Source organism: Camelus dromedarius, chromosome X (assembly GCF_036321535.1).
Source record: "Camelus dromedarius isolate mCamDro1 chromosome X, mCamDro1.pat, whole genome shotgun sequence".
NCBI lineage: Eukaryota > Metazoa > Chordata > Mammalia > Artiodactyla > Camelidae > Camelus > Camelus dromedarius.
In genome coordinates, this window is record NC_087472.1 from 94,262,865 (window position 1) to 94,279,124 (window position 16,260).

The following is a 16,260-nucleotide window of genomic DNA, read 5'->3' on the forward strand; positions in this document are numbered from 1 at the left end:
GTGAAGCAATATGTAATATTAGATAAAATAGAATTTCACATGCCAAGAATCCAAGGGAACTAAAAATAAAAGTCAAAATTTATGAGAAATACATCAGAATCATAAATTTGTACAAACCTAAGAGCTTATCTTTGAAAAAAATAAACAGCATTAAAAATAAAATTTAAAATGTGTCAAGCTTTTGGAAGGTTTTAAGGAAATTGTCTTAGAATATGATGCATTGAGCATAATTAAGTATGATTGTAGATTATTTGCATAATACTATCAACTTCCCTATCTATGTAGCCATTGGAAGACAACTCTACAACCAATAAAGAGAGGATAAATATTCTAGTCTCATGATACATACTACACAATTAAATACACACAGATTCAGAAAAGAAAACTTTAACAAATTCCAGATAATCAACTGCGGCATTTGTATCAGTGGAAAAGAAGGTTAAGGAGTAGATAAAACAGGAACATATAAGTTCTTTTTATTGCACAGAATACTACTCAGGAGTTAAAATTATTGGACTCAGTGTGTATCATCATGAATAGATCTCAAAAATAGAATGTTGCGAGATGAAAACAAGTTGTAGAATGTACAACATAATTCCATTCATTATTATTTTGAGCATTCCAATTCTAAAAATATGCAAATATATAAGACACAGAATGGAATGAAACCCCCTAAATATATGATAACTGTTGCCTCTATGTGTGGAAGGAAATGAAATTGGGAATTGAATAGGAGACTAAGATGCCGCTCCTTCCTCCTATGGGTAATGTTTGATGTCTTTTATAATGGACCCGCCAAAATTGAGAGAAGGAAGGAAGAGGGAGAGAGCGAGCGAGAAAGCAAGAAAGAGAAAGAGAGAAACTCTTCAAACAAAATCTGTGTGGCGGGTCCTTGAGTATTTCTTATTTTTTATACTACTCCATACTCTTTTGTATTTTTTTAACATTTATCAAAACATTTAAAAATCAACAAATCATTTGACTAGAACTCTAAATATATGAGGTGCATGTTTTATAAATGATTGCAAGTTAAACAAAACCAAAATTCAAGTCAAGAGACTTGCTTTTCAGTGCATTCTCTACCACTTAATAAGCAAGTCACTGTCACTGAATTCTGGATCCTTCATCTATAAAATGTTAATAAGAATGTTTGCTCTGCTTAGTTCACAAGAGTATGTATAAAAAGCATTTTATATCAGAGAAAATGCCTTCCAAATATAAAGAATTTTTTTCTAATGAGTACTAATTATTACAACTTGCATGTATTTAATGCCTACCAAATGCCAGGCGTATTTAAAATATTGTTAATCCTCAAAATAATAAAAATGAAAATTAACTAATATTACCCCCATTTTGAAGAGAAGAAAATTGAGGCTCAGTGAGAAACCATCCAAAGGGATGGTAAATAGTGCTGGCAAGAACAGGCAAGACCTTTTCTCTCTAACATAAATTTTACCTTTCCTTTTGGTAAAGACATCTCTTGCAGCACATGGAATATTTTCAGGAGGGTGGGGGGAAATGACTCATTGAAAGGGGTTTTCTTATTTCTCGAGCTGGTAGAATTTACCAGTGATTGTGTGATAAATCATTTTTCTGGGTTAAATCCCTGACTCTTTATTTTCAAATAGAATGTATCTGTCATTTGAATAAAAAGATTAGCAGATGCCTTCATCTGGGCCTCCTGGAAGGGAGTCTCCTGACTACAGAGTTGTGAGTTCCGGTACAGTAATTTTTATATTTCCACATTCTTAATGATATGTAGCCTTCTGCTGTAACTGGAATGGCAGTCTGTCACCCTGCTGCTTCTGCTCACTGTCCACCTGACATCTAGGAGAGAAAAGAGCTATTGGCTCTGCCACACGTGCTCCCAGGAGCCCACAGCTATGCCGCCTGATCCGCATGTTGTGCTTCAGTAACTCCCTCAGAGGTTTCTTCTGCCCACTCAGCTTATGTTCCCTAACCACGTGGCAGCTGCCTGGGAAGTCGGCTCTCACCCGTTCTCTACACAGAGCCCTCTCAACAGAGTTGTTCTTAGCAATAGCACACTCCTACCTTTCTGATGCTAAGGCCATCACGACATGCAAAGATAGCTGTGAGTCACGAAGACCACTTAGAGAGTTATTTACAAAACCATCCATGATGTGTATTAGCCTTCCTGAACTTCTCATGCCATTGGAAGACACCTGTGTCTAGAGCAGCCCCATAGTGAAGTGTGTGAGAAGGAATACTCTGCCCAACTTATTTTGTGAGCATGCAGGAAATTCTATGTTCAGAGGACTTTGTTTCAGCATTAATTTTAAAATTCCATTATCCTTGTCATTCTTTTCAGTGGTTCTCCAAATATTTGGTCATAAAAGTATTTCTGTCATTCTAATCATAATTTGCTTTGGAACTCAGAGATCTTTATCCTCTTGATTCTGTGATGATTAGTCGCAAAAAAGTAAACCAACCAAAGGTAGTAATCCTAACCCTGTATTTTCTTTTCTATTTTTGGTTCAATGGAAGTTTCTGGCAGATGTGCTTATAAACAAGGCTAAAACTCCCTAACCCTATGAATAAGTACATGGATATTTTATTACTATTCTAAACATATAGTTTTATGTGGTTAAAGTCTGTATGGTGAGGGGTTTGGACTATGCACCCAGATTCACATTTGGCATTGAATACCTTGTTTTTCAATTACACTAACTTGAGATCATCCCAGAATTTCAGAATGACTGACTATATATACTGATGGAAAGGACTAGCTATAGTGGAATCCTGATGTTTCATAAATTTGTTATTGCATGTCTCTAAAACATATTTATATAATTACTTTAAATAGTTTTTCTCTTTGCATTATACTTTGAAATGGAATTTTTACAGTCTCCAAAAATGTATATGACTCTATCGCCAGTTTATATATTCTAACTATATGTGAAATTTGCAATGAAGACCTATCTTTTTTATGGCTAGATAAAATAGCAAAATTCCTTCTTTCCAGGCTCATTTTAATAATGTCCAATTCTAGGTAATTTTAAAGGGAGGTAAATGTTAATGCATTAAGAATTTAATATAATTCACAAGAATAGAAATAATGTGTGGGTAGTGCTATATTCAAAGTTTTAGGAATGGAAGGGTGTTAAAAAAAAAAAAAAAAGAAAGGAGAGGAATAGGAAATCAATTTAGAGTAGATCAAACCTTCCTGTTCTTCTTTCCATGTCAATTTGGAGTATTTTCCTCTAAAGTCATACTGGAAGATGATACAGGAATGAGTCCGCACACCATCAAAAGCAGACAGGGAATACTCACAGAGTCCCAGGCACTTCCAGGACCATCTGTTACTCTGACACTGAAAATGTCAATAGGAGTCTGAACTAGGAACTAATAATAGAGCTCTGGGGTCCCTGGCAAGAAACTCTTCTTCCGATCATTCCCCTACTTGAATAGCCTGATGACTACAACTTCTGAATGGATGATTAGTCTCAGGTTGATCATACAAAGTCCCTTTGTCTCGGTCAACCAAGAGGCCTGAGACCCCAGTTCATCAGTCATCACCTCGACTCTCATTGTCATCCTCACATGTGACTCAAATCTCCACCAATCCTTGATTCACCAAGCTATTTCATTCTTTATTCTGGAATTCCCTGTATCCTTGCCACTCAAATTGTTGACATCACCCGGGAACTTGTTAGTGAAGCAGAATCCTGGGCCAAAACTCAGAATCTGCATTTAAACAAGATTTCTGGGTAATGTGTATGTACATTTAAGTTTGAGAAATACTGTTCCTTGTGTCTCCTTATGAAACATGGCTGTCTCCCTAAGCTGCTACCTCTTACGTAGTGGCTTCTCAAAAGATAATTTTCTCTGTTTCCTATTCCTCATACAGTTCTGCAGGTTGGAAGAGTGCTCTCTTTGTTTCTCATTATCTCTACATTGCTCTCTCCTCCCTAAGAAAACATCTACACTGAAGCTTTTGCTCTTTGGTTTTACCATTCTCCATTACTCCTTGTTGCAAACCTCTCTAGATCTGTGTCACTCCCCTCATCCCTCGAAGATATGTAGACCTGGTTAATTCTTGCTCCCTTGCATTCTATTGCCCATATAATGTGTGGTGATTTAAAAATAGAGAATCCTTCCAATATATGGGCCTCTAGTTTCTTGATCTCCTCACTTGTAATTATCTTGGTCTCCACTCCACATAAGCCACCAATATTCTGGTCATTCCAGATATTATCATATCCAATATGTACATCTCCTCCATAATCTCAGTTTTTAAAATTGCACTCTCTAAGCCTCACCTTCTTTCTAGTTCTTTCCCTCTAGTACCTTCACTGCAACAATACTTTACTCCCATCTGCACTGTCCTGTTTTCACTCTTTCACTCACTTCCCTTCTTGCCTGGCTACCATAGTCATCTGAAAAACTTGAAACTTGTCTAAATCTAATTCTCTAACTATCCAATTCTTAACAGTTTATCGCTTGAATGTCATACCATTTTATATTCATGATACCACAAATCTTCAGTGTGCCTTCAGTACTTTGGTGTGATTCAGGTGGGGTTTTTTCCTAGTTCAGTAAGATTTCCCCTCTTCCTGGTGATTATCTCATACTGTCTTCATTTCTCAAACCTCAGCACTTCTTCCCCACTACAGAGCCTTTTCACTGTCTGTTGGTTATCTTTTTTCTTACTTCATTGAGAAAACAGATGCAATCGAAATAGAACTCTCTCATAATCCAAATTTAACAAATGTGCTTGTGTAGCCATATAAACTTCCTACCCAACCCTTTCAATTGATAACCTGTGTGAAATCCTTTCTAAGGCCAACCTTAAATGTATGCACTGGATCCCATGTCTTCATGCCTTTTCAAGGACTTTGCTACTTTGTCTCCCTTTCTCCTAGATAACCACATTCTCCAGCTCATCCTAGTCTTTCTTTTAAGAGTCTGTGAAACTGGAGCCTAAGGTTTTTTTTAAAATTGAAATAGAATTGATTTATAATACTGTGTTAGTTTCAAGTGTAAAGAAAATTGATTCAGTTATTTATATATATATATATATTATATTAAATGATTTTCCATTATAGGTTATTCCAGGATATTGAATGTAGTTCCCTGTGCTATACAGGAAATCCTTGTTGCTCAGGAGTCTGTTTATTTCCAGCTACCATGATTGTTCTTTTCACTTCTAGAGAAAAATTCCTTGAAAGATTTGTTTTCACTTTATAATTCACTATTTTCTTCTCATTCTTGTTTCAACCCACTGCATTAGTCTAAGTTACCCAGAGAAACAAAACCAATAGGAGATATATAGATATAGATAATTTACTGTAAGGAATTGGCTTATGCAATCATGGAGGCTGAAAAGTCCCAAGATCTGCAGTTGGCAAACTGGATACCCAGGAGAACCAATGGTAAAAGTTCCAGTATGAATGCAGGAGAAGAGCAATATCTCAGCTCAAAAACAGTCAACCAGGGACAGCAAATTCTCCTTTACTCTGTCTTTTGTTCTATTCAGGCCTCCGATATATTGGATGAGGTCTGTCCACGTTGGGGAGGGCAATCTGCTTTACTCAGTCTACCAATTCAAGTGTTAATCTCATCCAGAAACTCTCATGAACATGCCTCATATAATGTTTAACCAGATATCTTGGCACCCCATGGCCCAGTCAAATTGACACGTAAAATTAATCATCATGTTACTCAGACTTTTATCTTCAACACTCTGCCAAAACCACTTTTTTTTTAAATTGAAGTATAGTCAGTTATAGTGTGTCAATTTCTGGTGTACAGCATAATGTCCCAGTCATTCATACATGTACACATATATTTGTTTTCATATTCTTTTCCATCAAAGGTTATTACAAGATATTGAATATAGTTCCCTGTGCTATATGGAAGAAATTTGTTTTTTATCTACTTTTCTATATAGTAGTTAATGTTTGCAAATCTCAAACTCCCAAATTTATCCTTTCCCACCTCCTTTCCCCCTAGTAACCATAAGATTGTTTACTATGTCTGTGAGTCTGTTTCTGTTTTATACATGAGTTCATTAGTGTCTTTTTTATTTTTTTAGATTCCACATATGAATGGAGTATATGGTATTTTTTTTTCTCTTTCTGGCTTACTTCACTTAGAATGATGATCTCCAGGTCCATCCGTGTTGCTGCAAATAGCTTTATTTTCTTTTTTATGGCTGAGTAGTATTCCATTGTATAAATATATCACAACTTCTTTATCCAGTCTTCTGTTGATGGACATTTAGATTGTTTCTATGTCTTGGCTATTGTAAATAGTGCTGCTGTGAACATTGGGGTGTGTGTATCTTTTCGAATTGGAGTTCCCTCTGGATATATGCCCAGGAATGAGATTGCTTGATCACATGGTAAGTCTGTTTTTAGCAAAACCACTTCTTGAAAGTTGCTGGTGACCTCCACATTGCCATACCAGTGATTAATTCTCAATTTTCATCTTCTTCAAATAAATAACATATGATACTCCTAGTTTCATGAAACACTCTTAAATTCACCTCAAGGATTCCAGGTTCTTCAACTTTTTCCTGTCTAGTAAGTTGCTCCATCTTAGTCTCTGAAAGTTCCTCTTTATTAGCCCTATTTTTAAATTTGAAGTGTCCTGGGGCTTAATTCCCTGACTTCTTGTTGACTTTATTTCTAGCTTTAAATAAAATGTCTATACCAGTGACTACATATTGTTTTTACTACAGCCCTTGGTTCTCCCCTAAAATCCAGCATTATAGTTGACATCACCTGGCTATATAATAGGCATTTCCATCTTAACATGTCTAAAACCAGACTTTTGATTTACTGTTAACTGAACCTAATCCATGTTATTTGCCATCTGAATAAATGACAGCTCCATTTGACCAGTTGTTTTAGAGGGAAAAGAAACTTAAAATGATTTTTTTCTTGACTCTTTTATCTCTCCTATATTACATCAAATCCAGGAGTAAATCCTGTTGACACTAACTTTGAATATAGCCGAGTTTTGACCACATATTATTCTCCTCACTGAACAAAGCTAGTATCATCTCTTCCTTTGACTACAATTAGGGCCTCCTGATTAGACTACATGCTGCCATCTTTTTTTAAACAGCTTTATTGAAATATATTTTACCTATCATAAAATTCATAAAATTTCAAGGGTACAGTTCAGTGATTCTAGTAACTTACTGAGTAGTTCAACTACCACGATACATCAGTTTTAAAGCATTTTCATCCCCTTAGTAAGATTCATCATGCCCATTCCCCATTCCAATCCTAGCTCTGGCCACCACTTGTCTATTTTCTGTCTGTGGGCATTTCACATAAATAGAATAAAGTAATATGTAGTCTCTTGTGTCTAGCTTCTTTCACTTAGCACTATTTTTGAGGGTCATCCCTGACATAGCATGTTTCAGTAATTTGTCCCTTTCTCTTGCTGTAGAGTATTTCATCGTGTGGATACACATTCTGTCTATCCATTTGCAAGCTGTTGAATACTTAGGTGGTTTCCAGTTTGGGGCTATTATGAATAATTCTGTTATGAATTTTGACATGCAGGTCTTTGTGTATACATACGTTTTTATTTCTTTTGGCTAGGTATCCAGGAGTAGAATTGCTGGGCTATATGGTAGTTGCATGTTTAACTTTTGGCTGCAAAACTTCTCCAAAGTGGAGGCACCATTTTCCATTTCCTCCAGTAGTGTATGAGGGTTACTGTTTCTCTGCATCCTTTCTTATCCATACTCACCATTCCAATGCATGTGAAATGGTAACTTATGGTAGTTTTAATTTGCATTTCCCTAATGACTAATGACATTGGGCATCCTTTCCTGTGCTTCTTAGCCATTCGTGTATCTTCTTTGATAAAATATTTGTTCGTATCTTTTGCTCATTTTTTTTTGACTGAGTTGTCTTCTTATTGAGGTGTTAAGCATTTTTTAATTTAAATTCTGGACAGACATCTCAAATTGGATATGTGTTTGCAGATATTTTCTCCTAGTTTGTTGTTTATCTTTTCATTTCTTAATGGTGTCTTTTGAAGTGCAGATGTTTTGAATTTTAATGAGGTCCAATTTATTAATTTTTTTCTTTCAGGAACCATATTTTAGTGTTAGAGTTAAGAAATCTTTGCTTAGTACAAGGTCCCAAAGATCTTCTCCTGTGTTTCCTTCTCAAGGTTTTATTTATTTACCTCTTACATTTAAGTCTGTGATCCGGTGTGAATTATTTTTTTTGTGTATGGTGTCACGCTCTGCTCCATCTTTGTTCACTTGCATTCTGTGATCAACATCAGGAAAAATGGTCATTTAAAATTTCAGATCACATCATGTGACTCCTCCTGCTAAGACCCATTTCCTTCCAAGTGAAATTCAAAGCCCTGTAATGTCCTGAATCGCCTACCGTTTGATATCATCTCTTTTTAACCTGCATGGTTCACTCCAGAATCACAGCCTTCCTTGCTACTTCTCAAAGAGTCTAATATCTCAGGGGGCGGGTATACCTCAGTGGTAGAGCATGTGCTAAGCATGCACGAGGTCCTGGGTTCAATCCCCAGTACCTCCACTTAAAAAAAATTAGAGTCTAATATCTCTACTTCACTGTTTATGCACATGCTGCTTTATCTGTCAGGAATGTTCTGTCATCTCCTCATAGACATCTTCCCTGACTGCTCTCCGTGAACTCTCTGTCCCCTTACCCTTTCATATTTTCTTCAGAGCCTTAGCGTCTCCCAACACAATATAAGTGTATTTAGTAATATGTATTTGTTTGTTTATATATTCTCAGCTTCCCTCATTACAATGAAAGCTCTGTAAGGTCAGCGGCATTTTTCTTGTGTTCATTATTTTATCTTTATTACCTAGAAGAGTGCCTGACACATAGTAAGAATTATTTGTGAATTAAAAACATATGATTTGTGGTTCCTGTCTTTGCTTCCAAGAAGATGACTAGGACGTATGTGAGTCCAAGTCTGCTTATACTGTTGAAAAAGATAAAAGTGGAGTAACATGGAGCTTGCTTTGTTTCTACAGATAGACATATTAGGCAATGTAAAATACTATAAATGATCATCTGAATGGTTTTACAAAATGAAAATCCCCTTTTGAATTACCTGAGAATCATATTGATTACAGTTTTGTATTATTTAGTAATATAGTTCAAGTTCTTGCATAGGTATTAGCAAAAGATTCTTTTAAATCATTTATGTAGAAGTGTTCAATGTAAGCAGAAGGGTATGTGCATATTATTTCTTAGATGACATAATCCTTTTCTGACTACCAGATCTAGACATAATCTTTTTCTTTCTCTTCCCATTTATAGTAGTTTATTTTATGAGAGTCATCAGTTGGTTATCAATCTCTCCTTGTATTAAAGCCATCTCTTCCACTTTGCTTTAAATCTATATAAATGGATTAGAAACCGCTAATGAGCAGGATCCATAGCTTATCTGTCTTTGCATTTTCCAGAAAGGCTTTGCATAAAGTTCACACATAAATTTTTGCTCAATAAATAGTAAAAAAAAAAAAAAAAAAAAATTCAATATGCCAAAATTTGAAAATCATGTTGCCCAGTTAGATCGATTGAACAATGTATAAAAATAATGCTGAGTTTGTCTTTATAGACTCATGGGACTCAGTGAGCTGTGTCTGAAATGTTTGAACTAGTCATATAACAATATACCATTGCCGTCTGGGTCCTGGTACTGACAAATCCTAGCAGTATATTGCACAGATATTTACAAGACCACATCCAAAACAAATATTTTGAAGGAAACCATGTGACACAAACCATTTTGAATGATCTCTGTTTCATCTACAAGTAACTAACGTCGTTGCACGCATGTATATGAACTGAAACAACAATGGTGTATATTTGTATGTATGTTTATGTGTCTACAATAGAGGTCTGATAGTGTAAAATATTAGCTTTTACTCAGATGAAATCTGTGTTTTACAACTACAAGGAGAATGGTGGAGGTAGACTCGTTCATTGTGCCTAACTAATAACTTGTGATGCTAGAGTTTTAATACGCAGAATTGGACTCCAGATTGCATGCCCCTGAGCACAGAAATGCACTGCTTTCTCTGTGCAAAGCATTCTTCACATAATCTCTGTGTCTCAGTTTAATTATCTATATAATAGGTATATTAATCTACCTCATAGAGGTATGAGGAATTAATAAGAATATATATACATATATATCACTTAGTCTAATGTCTAGCATATAACAATTGATATTACCATTTTTATATTTGAAAGTATATTGCTTTTGTAATGAAAAATGCAAGAAAAATAAAATTTAACAGAAGAAAACAAAGTTGTTGTGATTATAAGCCTTAAATAAAGGACATCAAGGAAAATTAGAAATTTAAACCTTACTTGATCCAATGCCCAGATGATGCCCAAATTAGAGGTGGAAACATAGGTAGAAAAGACCTGGAGCTGGTGATGCTGGATAATGAAATACAACTGATTGTAATTTTGACATTATGCTGTGTCAGGTATAACCCAGTTTTAAACTATCCGAACTTTACTGAAGGAAGATGATCAAAAGAGGGAAATGTGTCTAATGTTTTATCCTAGATACAGGAGGTTTAAATGGAGATTGTTGTTTTGATCCAGCTCCTTAAAACGTTGCCTATGCAGAGAGAATAGCTGAATGTTTTAAATTTTTACCATTACTGAGGATTCACATTTGCAGCTCATGAGAAGTTAGAGGTAGAAAAGGATCAAATTCCGCCATCCTATATTTCTTCTTCTTAAACATTGTAAGAGGATTTATTTTAGGATTATTTTTAATATCTGAAAAATGGGAGGAGAACATGAGGAGGAATCTAAAATTTTTAATTTCATCTTTCTTTGAATGGCATGGGGAATGTTCTCATGTTGAACCATATAAAAGAGAGAATAGTAGTTGAATGATGAGTAGGAAGGAGAAAAGAGATGGGAAGCCAGTTAGCTTCCATCCCTAGGATGTAACCCTTATACGATGCCCTTTAAATTAGTTAGTGGACCCAAGGAAGCCCTAGTGAATGGGGAAAGCCAGTGGAACAGATATTTCACTTTTGGGGCGAAGTCACCACCAAGGAGGGAAAGATATATCTGGTCAACAGGACTCAAGTGAACACATAGTGATTCCAGTAGAGGTGGTTGAGAACTTGCCTGACATCCAACTCACTATTACTAATGCTTATAGATTACTAACAGCAGAATGTGTAGTTACTGTGACTATGGGAGCTAAGGTTCCAGGGAACAAATTCCCAGAATGGAATCCTTGCATCCCAGCAGTAAGATTGTTGTCTCTACCTTCAGAGAATGATCCACAGTTGAGGGGCTGTGGATTCAGTGCCACTGAGTACAGCCTCATGGGTTGCGCAGCACCCAATGTTGTCACATCTAAGGGAGGAGGTGCATTCACATAATACGTTTCATTGATTTGAAGATGTTTTGCAAGAATATCCTGACAGATAAAAGTAATGTGTCTTACTCTAAAATAATAAGTTTCTTATAACAGATTTCCAATAGATGCAGTACAGTGTCTTGTGATTCGCTCATTTTTCTATTTCATAAAGGCACTAGCCTAGCACCTACTATTTCTCCTTTTAATAGGACTGCAGAGAATATGTTAAATGTATGAATAGCATGTCCCTGGTGGAGGGAAAGTCAATATGTTTGTGTTTTACTTTTGTGAGAGATTGTGTCTATGCGACACACGTTATATCTTGCCGTTAAATTAGTTCCCCATCTTGTCTTGATATTGGCAGTGTGTCTGAGACCAAGGTGGTAAGTTATGCGGAAAGTGAAATGTATTCATGAAGTCTAAAAGTTCAGTACAGATCAAAAACACATGGCAGACCCAGGCCCAGCTTTAAAGTCCCAGAATCATTTTTTGGAATGCGAACCGCTTGGCTGTCAGGTGCTGCTGCTTTATGTGTGTCAGATATCCACAACAAAGGTAAAAGATACTTTTCTTTTTTAATAGAGGCTATATGAAATAGTGGTTAAGAGTATATAGACTCTGAAGCCAGATACTCGGGATTCAAATCCCATTTTCTTTTCTTACTAACTTTATGTCTTTGGGCAAATCAGTGAAACTTTCTCTGCCTCAGTTTCTTCAAATGTAAAATGGAATTGAGAACGTTAGTACAGATCTCACAGGGCTATTGTAAAGATTAGATAAATTAATATATGAAAAGCATTTGAACCGAACCAACCTACTAGCACAATTAAATTCTTTGCTGCTGCTGCTATGACTGCTACTTACTACTAGTATTAAATAATAGCAAAGTCACGGATATATTTTTGTCTGTGTTCTTTATCTCCAGTAAGAAATAAATATGGAAATTTTTGTGCCTATGTAGACATTTTGGCATTCAGCAGATTAATACATTATCTGCATACTTATTAATTTTTCATTTACATTCTGTCAAAGTATCTTTACAATATAATAGATAGTTGTCTCGCTTTGCTAGCCTTTTGGGCACAGCTTTGGATCTATATTTGTAAAAAGTTTCTACATACACAGAAAAGTATTTCTTACCCTGTGTGACACGGTTATGACAGTGTTCACTACGAGTGTCCACACGTAAGACTGATAGAGACGAAAATTTAATACATAGTGTCTACCTCTTCTCTCTCTCTTTTATTTTATAAAAACAAATGTATAGACTAAAAACTAATATTTAAATCCAAAAAATAGAATCTTAGTCTGTGATATGAAATTGTTGATGTCTAAGTCTGGTCATATCCAAGACGAAGATTCTATTTTTAATTTAAATATTAGTTTTTATTCTATACATTTTTTATAAAGAAAGAAAGATGGAAATATATATTCTTTTTTTTTTTTTAATGGAGGTACTGGGGATTGAACCCAGGACCTCATGCATGCTAAACATGCACTCTACCACTGAGCTATTTTCCTTCCCCTGTATATCCTTAATTTGTAATGTGAGTCACACATTGGGCAAGAAACTTTTTTACGGGAGTGGTTTTATTAACTAATTCAATAACATGGGCTGTACTAGAATGTTCTGGGCAGAAGGGACAAGGAAGAGAAATTTTCTGAAAATCTCCATTTCTTGATCATTTTCCCTTACCCTAGCTTTCTTTTATGAAGCAGGAAAGTTATTTGAAGTGATACTAAACAAATGAGAATTTTGATTCTAATATAAAACAGCCCTCCATGATAACTTATTGTTGTTCAAATTTTTTTTAACATTTTTTATTGATTTATAATCATTTTACAATGTTGTGTTAAATTCTAGTGTTCAGCACAATTTTTCAGTTATTCATGGACATATACACACTCATTGTCACATTTTTTCTCTGTGAGCTATCATAACATTCTGTGTATATTTCCCTGTGCTATACAGTGTAGTCTATTCTACAGTTTTGAAATCCCAGTCTATCCCTTCCCACCCTCCACTCCCCTGGTAACCACAAGTCTGTATTCTCTGTCTGTGAGTCTATTTCTGTCCTGTATTTACGCTTTGTTTTTGTTTGTTTGTTTGTTTTTGTTTTTGTTTTTTAGATTCCACATATGAGCGATCTCATATGGTATTTTTCTTTCTCTTTCTGGCTTACTTCACTTAGAATGACATTCTCCAGGAGCATCCATGTTGCTGCAAATGGCATTATGTTGTCGGTTTTTATGGCTGAGTAGTATTCCATTGTATAAATATACCACCTCTTCTTTATCCAGTCACCTGTTGATGGACATTTAGGCTGTCTCCATGTTTTGGCTATTGTAAATAGTGCTGCTATGAACATTGGGGTGCAGGTGTCATCCTGAAGTAGATTTCCTTCTGGATACAAGCCCAGGAGTGGGATTCCTGGGTCAAATGGTAAGTCTATTCCTAGTCTTTTGAGGAATCTCCACACTGTTTTCCACAGTGGCTGCATTCCCACCAGCAGTGCAGGAGGGTTCCTTTTTCTCCCCAGCATTTGTCATTTGTTGACTTTTGAATGATAGCCATTCTGACTGGTGTGAGGTGACACTTCATTGTAGTTATGATTTGCATTTCTCTGATAATTAGCAATATTGAGCATTTTTTCATGTGCCTATTGATCATTGTATTTCTTCCTTGGAGAATTGCATGTTTAGGTCTTCTGCCCATTTTTGGATTGGGTTGTTTTTTTCTTAGTAATTTGTATGAGCTGCTTATATATTCTGGAGATCAAGCCTTTGTCAGTTTCATCTTTTGCAAAAATTTTCTCCCATTCCATAGGTTGTCGTTTTGTTTTGCTTATGGTTTCCTTTGCTGTGCAGAAGCTTGTAAGTTTCATCAGGTCCCATTTGTTTATTCTTGCTTTTATTTCTTCTAGGAGAAAATTTTTGAGATGTATGTCAGATAATGTTTTGCCTATGTTTTCCTCTAGGAGGTTTATTGTATCTTGTCTTATGTTTAAGTCTTTAATCCATTTTGAGTTGATTTTTGTATATGGTGTAAGGGAGTGTTGTAGCTTCATTGTTTTACATGCTGCTGTCCAGTTTTCCCAACACCATTTGCTGAAGAGACTGTCTTTATTCCAATGTATATTCTTGCCTCCTTTGTGTTGTTCAAATTTTATCTAAGACTGCAGACTTCAGGGGGTTGTGAACTGGATTGTGCTCACGCTTGGTGGCATTGACTATAATCACATGCTGCAGTTTTTTATTTGAATGGCAAAAAAGTGTGTTATGGATAAGTCACCAGACAAGGAATGTTTTGTAATTCCTATTTGGAGGTACTCTTTACCTTTTCGTATAATAAAAGGTGATACACCTGGAAACCTGAGCTACAGAACCCTCTATTTCTTATTTAAACCATTGTTAGCATCACCTACAGATAGGCAATAAAGGTATCTGCCTGGCTGGTTGGTTCTTAAACTGCTATGGTCCTTATTCAGCTGCTAAATTACTATTGCTTTGAATAAATCATTTTAATCCTTTTACCCTTCTTTTCCTGGGATGCAGTGTTAAGCTTTGGAATCCAACTCATTATGGTTTTGTTTATATTCTTTCTAAAAGGGCTCAAGTTGGAGGCTTTTACTTTTAAATGATTTCAGCTTATCTTTCTGATTTCTCAGTAACTTCTCTATTAATTTTCAATTTGTGTTTTTAGAAGAACATAAAATATCAAAACATGATTGAAAAAATGTTCTTGCTTACCAACAAATACTAATGTAATATTTATGACACTTTCCCATAGAAATCAATTACTTGATATCTCAAAGGCATAAAAAAGTAGTCTTTAATTGTTGAAATGACCTTTATTTGGCATTATAGACATGGCCTAAAGTATTCCATGAATATTCTGATGCTTCAAATTTTAATATGAGTGGTTTTAGCATCTCCACAACTATATTATTGTATGTACTGAATGCTCCCATATCAGATAAAGATACTTAAGCCATCAGATAAAACTACAACTTGAAACAGAAGGTTGAGTTCCTTTTTGCAGATCCTTTTATGCTGCCACAGTTAGAATGTTTTATTCTGTCACTAAAATTTCAAACTATTTCCATGAACTAAGTTTAGTACTTTTTGTTAATATGCCAGGTAACACTGTTTTCTTTGTAACATAGCAATTTCATTTTATTTCAGGACATTTTTAATAAAGTTAAATGCCGTGAAAAAGGTATACGATCCTTTAGAATAACTACTCTGATAGCAAACGTATTTCAGTCTTTCAGAGGGAAATAAAATTAACGGTATCTCTGATAAAAGTTGGCATCTCTAGTCCATCTGCCAACTGAGCCATGGAAATTTATGCACCATATCTTTCTGAAACTTGACAACATCAACACATATCAATTATGGCTATTACTAAAGAAAATTGTAGACTTCACAGTCCAAGTTGTAATTGAGGACATTTTGAACTTTGAAAGAGGAAACTCATTAGATGTTGGGAGAGGAAACCATGAACACATGGCTTAAAGGATGAAGGAGATAAGGAAATGAACATGGTGTACACACGATCACTGGCAATGACTCAGAGAAGATATTTTTCGTTGGTTGGCTGGTTTTAATGATTATAATCTTTTGAGTATATTTATAAACTTAACTAGAGAGAAATTAATAAAGACTGGACTCATAAAAGAGAGCCAAGCTTAATTTGATGGCCTCTAAGAAAGCAAGTGTTAGTAAAGTCAAGAGTAAATGAAGGAGATATGTAATTGACATCAAATGTTAATTCCCTTTTCTCTGGGGAAAAAAAAGGAGGAGACTTATTAAAATAAAGATAAACTTTAAGAGAGTAGGAAGGAAAAGTGAAGGAATTCACATCTTATGACCTCTATC